We start from the raw sequence: 8,885 nt of genomic DNA on the forward strand, positions 1-8,885 counted from the left end.
ATCCTGTAACTATCTCATACAATGTATCAAATAATATTTTAATAAAAAATGTGAAAAATGTTATGTAATGTAATTGTGGTACTAAAGCTAGGTGAGACAAATATTATATTACATTATTTAATAAAAATATGTGAGAGAGATGGAACCATTTTCGGGTAGTAATTATCATGGTGATAATGCAAAGTTTGAGAAAAAATAACCAGTTGCTTGTTTAATTTGGTAAGTGATTTATTCGTTTGATTTGTCAACGGTCCTCGTTTGTTAACAACTCCAACTCCAAGTCAAAGCTATTGAAAATTAATAGTTAAAATATTTGAATTTGCGAAGAAAATCATAATTGAGTATTGAGAAAATTTTATAAGGTGTGTAGTTTGATATATTTTGTGAGTTTGATATTTTTATTTTTTACCGTAAATTTTTACTTTTAACACGTTATCAGCACGATACTCGAAGGTTCGGTTCTCCATATTTTTTCAAGCTCCAAAACACAAGAAAAATGTAACAATATTCAAAAGTAAGAGTATTTACTTTACTGTTTATTTATTTATTTTTATATATATTTAATGTATAATATCATATTATTATATAAAAAGAGTCTATGACACCTCATTATAATAATGTGATGTGATTACACTGTTTATATAATTTTATTGTATTACTGTTTAATTATTGTATATATAATTTTGAATAATATCATGTTATTATTTAAAAAGAGTCTATGACACCTCACTATAATAACGTGATGTGATTATTTCACTATTTATATATTTTTATTGTGTTATATAATAATTATATATATATTTGTATAATGTCACATTATTATATAAAAGGAGTCCCTGACACCTCATTATAATATTGTGATATGATATACGTAATTATTTAAACATGATTAATATTATATACATCATATTATTACCATAAAATTTACATATACATACATTTATTTTTTAAGATTTTGTAACGGTCATAAACGACTAGTTTTTTACCCTATAAATATGACTTCACAAACACATTCAATCACTTCAAACTTATTCTTCCTCCCTAAAAAAATTTTTCATCAAAATTTTCGAAGAAGAAGAAGATTGTTCTTTCAAAGTTATTTTGTATAATTATTTTAGTTATTAAACTCACTAGCCTTGTATTTATCGGAGAATATCTGCCTCGCATTTTTTCTTTATTTTTAAGAATGCTTGTGCTTGTAATTTATCCGTTACTTTTTATTGTCATATTAATAGATTTAGAACTTAACTAATAAAATGCATTGTTATTTTTCTAGTACCACCATGTCAAACTTGGCAAAGCTCGAATTTGTTGCGCTCGACATTACAGGAAAAAATTATATGTCATGGACTCTTGATGTAGAAATGCATCTTGAGTTATTGGGTTTAAGCGAGACCATTAAAGAAAATGGTATCTCTTCATCACAAGAAAAAGCAAAAGCTATAATATTTTTGCATTGACATCTTGATGAAGGTTTAAAATTTAAATATATCATCGAAAAAGATCCTATGGCTCTGTGGAAAGGATTAAAAAAAAGATTTGAACATATAAAGGAAGTTATACTTCCGACCACCTGTGATAAATAGAATATGTTAAGAGTACGAGATTTTAAGAAAGTCAGTGATTACAATTCGACGATATATCGAATAATCTCGCAATTAAAATTTTGTGGACATAAGGTTACGGAATCAGAAATGCTTGAAAAAATATTTTCCATGTTTCACGCATCAAATATAACTCTACGGAAACAATATAGAGTGCGTGGATTTATGAGATATTCTGAACTTATCGCATTTCTTCTTGTGGCGGAAAAGAACAACGAGCTGTTAATAAAAAATCATCAGTCCCTACCCACTGGATCAACAGCATTTCCAGAAGTAAATGTCGTAAGTAAAAATGAATTTAAACCTGGAAACTAAAATCAAATTTAGAGACAAGGTTTTGGTCGAGGTCGAGGTCGAGGTCGAGGTCGTGGTCGTGGTCGTGGTCGTGGACGTGGACGTGGACGTGGAAGTGGTCGTGGTCACGACCATGGTTTTGAAAATAATCGAGATAGTTACTTCTATAACTCATCTCAAAAGGGCGTCACGAACCACCCACTGAAAAGACATCATGAGAACACGAGTGTTAATGAAAATCACTCAAAACGATTTGAAAGTGCTTGTTTTAGATGCGACACTCCAGGACATTGGTCTCGTATCTGTCGAGCCCCCGAGCACCTTTGTAAGCTCTATAAAGAATCGATAAAGAGGAAAGAAAAAGAGACCAACTTCATTGAACACAGTGTCCGTTTGACTGATTCAACTCATTTTGATGTTGCAGATTTTCTGAATGATTTCCCTGGAAATGATCAATATGCTGGTGGAATGAAATGAAAAATATTGATGATGTAGATTTTCTCAATGATTTCTCTGAAAATGAACATTATATTGGTGAAATATAAATGTAAAATAATTTATTTTTCATGTGCTCTTATGTTAATGTTTTATTGTATAATTATGATATGCATTATATTTTCTAATAAATTGCATATGTATTGTCAGTAATTTTTTCATTGCATATTTTTTTGAAGTTCAAATATGAAAATTACTATGAACAAAGCTAAACAAGGAACTAATCCTATGGAAGTTTGCATATCTTCTAGTGGTACAACACACACTATTCTCCGAGATAAAAGATATTTCTTTGAACTAAAACCAATAAAAAAATGGTGAATACAATATCAGGTCTTGTAGACTTGATAAAAGGTTGTGATAAATCACATTTTTTTGTTACCTAATGGTACAAATTTTTTGATAAATGATGCTTTGTATTCACCACAATTGAAAAGAAATTTGTTGAGTTTTAAGGACATATATTCTCATGGATATGATACTCAGACAATAAATGAAGGAAATGAGAAATATATGTGTCTTACCACATTTAAATCAGGAAAGAAATATGTAGTTGAAAAACTAGCAATGCTCCATACTGGATTGCATTATACATATATAAGTCCAATTGAATCAAACGTGGTAATTGATAATTCTTCAATACTGATCAATTGGCATGATCGATTAGGACATCCTGGTTCAACAATGATGCGAAGAATTATAGAAAATACACATGGTCATCCGCGGAAAGACCAGAAGATTTTTCAAAATAATAAGTTTCAATGCAAAACATGTTATCTTGGAAAATTTATTATAAGACCATCACCAATTAAAACCCAAAATGAATCACCCATGTTTCTTGCACATATCTAGGGTGATATTTGTGAGCCAATTCATCCACCATGTTGACCATTTAGATATTTTATGGTATTGATCGATGCCTCCAACAGATGGTCACATGTATGTTTATTATCAACTCGGAATGTGGCATTTGCAAGATTACTTGCTCAAATAATAAATTGCGGAATCAATTTTCCGATCATACAATCAAGAAAATTAGACTTGATAATGCTGGTGAATTTACTTCCCAGACTTTCAATGATTATTGTATGTCAATGGGAATCACTGTTGAGCATCATGTTGCTCATGTACATACACAAAATAGATTAACTGAATCATTGATTAAACATCTATAACTGATTACTAGACCAATGATTATGAAAACAAAACTCCTTGTTTCTATATGTGGACATGCAATTTTACATGCTGCTGCATTAATTCGCATCAGACCAAGTGCATATCATAAATACTCCCCATTGCAGCTTGCATTTGGTAAAGAACTAGACATTTCTCATTTGAAAATTTTTAGATGTATGGTATATATGTCTATTGCACCGCCTCAACGAACAAAAATGATACCTCAAAGAAAGATCGGAATTTATGTTGGTTATGATAGCCCATCAATAATTCGATATCTTGAACCTCAGACAGGCGACATGTTTACAGCACGTTTTGCTGATTGTCATTTTAATGAGGAAATCTTCTCAATGTTAGGGGGAGAAAATAAAAATATCAAAAAGGAAATTACATGGTATACATCGTCATTGTTACATCTGGATCCAAGAATTAAACAATGTGAAAAAGATGTACAACAAATTGTGCACTTGCAAAGAATATCAAATCAAATATCAGATGCATTTGCAGACACAAAAGGGATAACTAAATCATATATACATGTTGTAAATGTGTAAGGACCCTGTAATTAATTGTCCGGTAATTTGGCATAATTAGAATAATTATTTAGTTGTAAATTAAAATAATTAAACTCTGCTTGAGTTTTTCGGGATGTCCTACTTACAGGGAGATAATGCCGAAATTTTTTTAGGCCTGAGGTCTGTTTTAAAGTATTTTAAACTATTTTCACTGCAAATCTAAATCAAACCATTATTATTTGATCATTAATTTTCATTAGAGTAAATGGGCCTCACAAAATGCCCCTTCTCGAATTGAAATTTCAAATAAACAAATTGAACACTCATGATGTCATTAAACGCTTGAAGCGTGGAAGACCAATCGGTTACAAGGATAAAAATTCTCGAAATATAAAAAGTATAGAGAAACACAATGATCACAAAATAGAGAATGATATTCCGGCAGAAATACATGATGATGAAAATGTTCCGTCAGAATCACAAACCGATGAGAATCGTGAAATCTTTAGCAATTATATTAATATTGGAATGGAACTGAAAAGATATAAAAGAAATTGATGAGATATTTTCTTACAATGTGGCAATTGACATTATAAATGACAATGAAGATCATGAACCAAAATCTTTTGGTGAATGTAAAATCGACAGGATTGGATAAAATGGAAAGAAGCCCTCCATGTTGAATTGAATTCGCTAAATAAATGTAACGTTTTTGGGCCTATAGTCCTTACACCTGAATGTGTAAAACCTGTTGGGTACAAATGAGTCCTTATTCGAAAGCAAAATGAGAAAAATGAAATAGTAAGATATAAAGCTCGACTTGTTGCACAAGGTTTTTCTCAAAGGCTTGGAATTGATTATGAAGAAACGTATTCTCCTGTTATGGATGCTATTACGTTTCGGTTCTTGATTAGTTTGGCGGTATCTGAAAATTTTGAAATGCGTCTTATAACTTATGGATGTTGTCACAGCTTACATATATGGATCACTCGATAGTAATATATATATATAAAAATCCCTGAAGGATTTAAGATGTCTGATGCACAAAGTTCAAAACCCAGAGAATGTTATTCTGTGAAATTGCAAAGATCATTATATGGGTTAAAGAAATCCGATCGAATGTGGTATAATCAGTTAAGTGAACACTTAATGAAAAAGGGATATGTAAACAATTCAATATGTCCTTGCGTTTTCATTAAGAAAACAACATCCGGATGCGTAATTATTGCTGTATATGTTGATGATTTAAACATCATTGGAACGAATAAGGAAATTCAAGAAGTTGTGTCGTACTTGAAGGAATAATTGAAATGAAGGACCTTGGAAAAACAAAGTATTGTCTGGGTTTGCAAATTGAAGAAAAAGAATGTGGAATATTTGTTCACCAGTCAAATTATACAGAAAATGTCCTTCAACGTTTTAATATGGATAAATCAAATCTTTTAAGTACTCCAATGGTTGTTATATCATTAAGCATAGAAAAGGATCCATTCCGTCCATGTGAAGATGATGAACTTATTCTTGGTCCAGAAATATCATATCTAAGTGCTATTGGTGCCCTTATGTATCTTGCAAATTGTACAAGACCTGATATATCTTTTGCTGTAACTTTATTGGCAAGATAAGCTCATATCCAACAAAAAGACACTGGAACGGAATTAAACATATATTTGGTTATCTACAAGGAACGACATACTTGGGACTTTTGTATTCAAAAGATACCAATCAAAGCATAATTGGTTATGCTGATGTTGGGTATTTATCTGATCCACACAAAGCACGTTCCCAAACCGGATATGTATTTACTCGTGGAGACACTGCAATTTCTGACGTTCACAGAAATAAACACTCGTAACAACTTCATCAAATCACGCTGATATTATTGCACTACATGAAGCAAGCCGTGAATGTGTGTGGCTAAAATCAATGACCGAACATATCAAAACCTCATGCGGATTATCATTCGACAAGATGGTCGTGGCACTATATCAAGATAATGCTGCATGTGTTGCTCAAATGAAAGAAGGATACTAAAAAGTGACAGAACTAACATATTCCCCCTAAGTTCTACGCATTCACCCAAGAGCTTGAAAAGAATAAAGATATTGATATTCGTTACATTCAATCAAGTAAAAACTTATCAGATCTCTTCACAAAGGTACTTCCTACGACAATATTCAGAAATCAAATATATAACATTGGGATGCACAATCTACGAAATTTGTGAAGAATCGTTCGTGTTAACATGAGGGGGAGTTTACGCGACTGCACTCTTTTTCTCTTACTATGGTTTTTATCCTAATGGGTTTTTCCTCGAAAGATTTTTAATGAGGTAGTATAAAACACGTAATGAAGACAATCATTGTATCATGATCATCATCACAAGGGGAGTGTTGAAAAATAATAGTTGAAATATTTGAATGTTGAAAATAAGAATTGTAAATATTGAAAATTAGTGTGTGATTATGTATGTAAGGATGTATTTATTTTTAGATTATTTCCAAAGAAATTCTATAAATAGGTCTCTCAATTTGTGAAGAAAATCACAATTGAGTAGAGAGAAAATTTTATAAAGGGTGTAATTTGATATATTTAGTGAGTTTGTGATTTTTACTTTTTACCGTAAATTTTACTTTTAACAAAAGGAATTATTATTATTGAAAGGAATTGTTGCTCATAAACGTACATGAAATTAATTAAAATATTATAATATGTGTATCAGAAGTTAGTGTTGTGCTCTGGTGTTGTTAACACGAGCACACAACATGCAGCGGAAATTAAGTATTAATACAAAAATATAACTTTAATAAATTAATATCAATTTAAATTATGCACAAGTACGAATACTTGTGCGATGCCTCATGGCAAAAAAATTCACTAGAAGAAAAATTGTGTAAATCGTTTACACCAAAACAATACCAATGAGAAAACAAAACCAAATTTCTTGACACTCCAAGGAATTAAAAATGCATCAAAATAAACAACATAAAAACTAGATGCATAAAATAAAAACGTATTGCTAAAAACAAACACAACCACTCTTCGACCAACACTCTGCGTCAGTGTTGTTTTTGAGTGTTGTCAACACCAATCAGCAACACGGTATATGTGAATCAATCACAAAAAATCTTCAACACGAAAATCTTCAATATCTGAACTCTCTGTGTGTTCAGAAAAATACAGCAGCTCTCATACGCTGTAAAGTGATCACCCGATCACACAAAAACATCTCCTCAAAATATAGGTTCGGCTTCTGTATTTTTCTTCTATGTATGCGCTCCTCTGCCGACCTCACGAAAGAGTCACACCAAAAGACTCACACGAGAAGCTTCAAACGAAAAAACTCTCTTCTCTCCAACTCTCTCCTCTAGACTTCACCTGCAGCCGTGAAGTTCTTCATCTATATATAACCAATGCTTGACCTAAAAAGCATTCCATAAAATAGTCGAAGAAAATATAGAAATAAAATTTTCATTAGAGATAACACTATTTTAAACATGGATAAAATATCTTGGAGATAAAAATCATATTAAAAACAAATCATATAATATTTAGATATAAATCAAGCAAGATCTCATAATCAAGAAATAAGTAAACCAAGATATTATCATTTAAAATTAAATCAAGCAAGATTTGAAAATCTAGAAAGGAAAAATCTTAAATTGATAATATCAATTTAACAAAATAATAAAGGAATAAAATATTTCTTTCAATCTCCCCTTTTTTGCCTTTCTGGACAAAACATCCAAAAATGATAATCTTGGTAAGCATCGCAGTCAGTTAAGCTCCCCTGCATTAGAGTGTATCTCCCCCTGAGTCAAAGTTCATATCCCCCTGAATTAAACATGTTAGAGCACTGGTGTTGTTGACAGTGTTGTCAACACCATCGTTAGAACACCTGAAAACATAAGAAGACATGCGAAAGAAAAATTCAATAATCACGCAAACAGATATAAGAGCAACCCAAAAACAGCATTACAGAAAGAGCATAAGTATTCATCCTTTATCTTCTTCTGTGGTCCGTAAGCTCATCAGTCTCAGACCATCCATAGCACCATCCATAGTCTGTGTCATTTTTGGTTCTCCTACTCCCCCTTTTTGGCCAGAATGTAAGCCAACTTCCAAAAGCAGCATCTACTTAGCCACTTGTTCTTCTTAGTAAGCAATGAGTCATTTGGCTTTTTGAATATGTTGTAAACCAAACTCAATTTGGGCATCAAAAAGAATCTCGTCATCTTCTTTGAGAAACCCCTATAGCTCCAGTATCCCAAATATCAAGAAAAAAAATGTAGCCTCATAAATTTCATCTTCTTCAACCGCGGGGGTATTGTAAAATTCATTGATCACATTCGGGGAGAAATTGAACATCTAATTCCGCAGAAAAATTTTCCCAAACTTAACTGATCGCTCATCTTCAACACTTGAGATGAGGTTACAGTAAAACTCCAACACTAGTCATCTGGAATAAGGGATAGTAGTGCTGACCGTAGCAAACAGTCATCGATCTTTGAAGAATGTCGTCAAATTTTGTTGGCCATACGTCTCCATGTCAATATTTTTCTTTTCAATAAATTCTCTATTCACATAGAGAAGCCATACGACTAAGGCAGCTTCAATGTAGAACTTGGTGGAGACAGAATGACTCACATCATAATCAAAAGAGTCACTGTTGTCAGCGGTGTTGAGAACATCGGACTCAACGTCAGCAGTATCTTCAGCCACCTGTAAATTGTGAGAGAAAATTATAAAGGTACATCAGGAGTTACGCACAAAAACGCACAAGAGAAATCACGAGAGTAAA

The sequence above is a fragment of the Primulina tabacum genome, chromosome 15 (genome assembly GCF_025594145.1).
Source record: "Primulina tabacum isolate GXHZ01 chromosome 15, ASM2559414v2, whole genome shotgun sequence".
In the NCBI taxonomy this organism is placed as follows: Eukaryota; Viridiplantae; Streptophyta; class Magnoliopsida; order Lamiales; family Gesneriaceae; genus Primulina; species Primulina tabacum.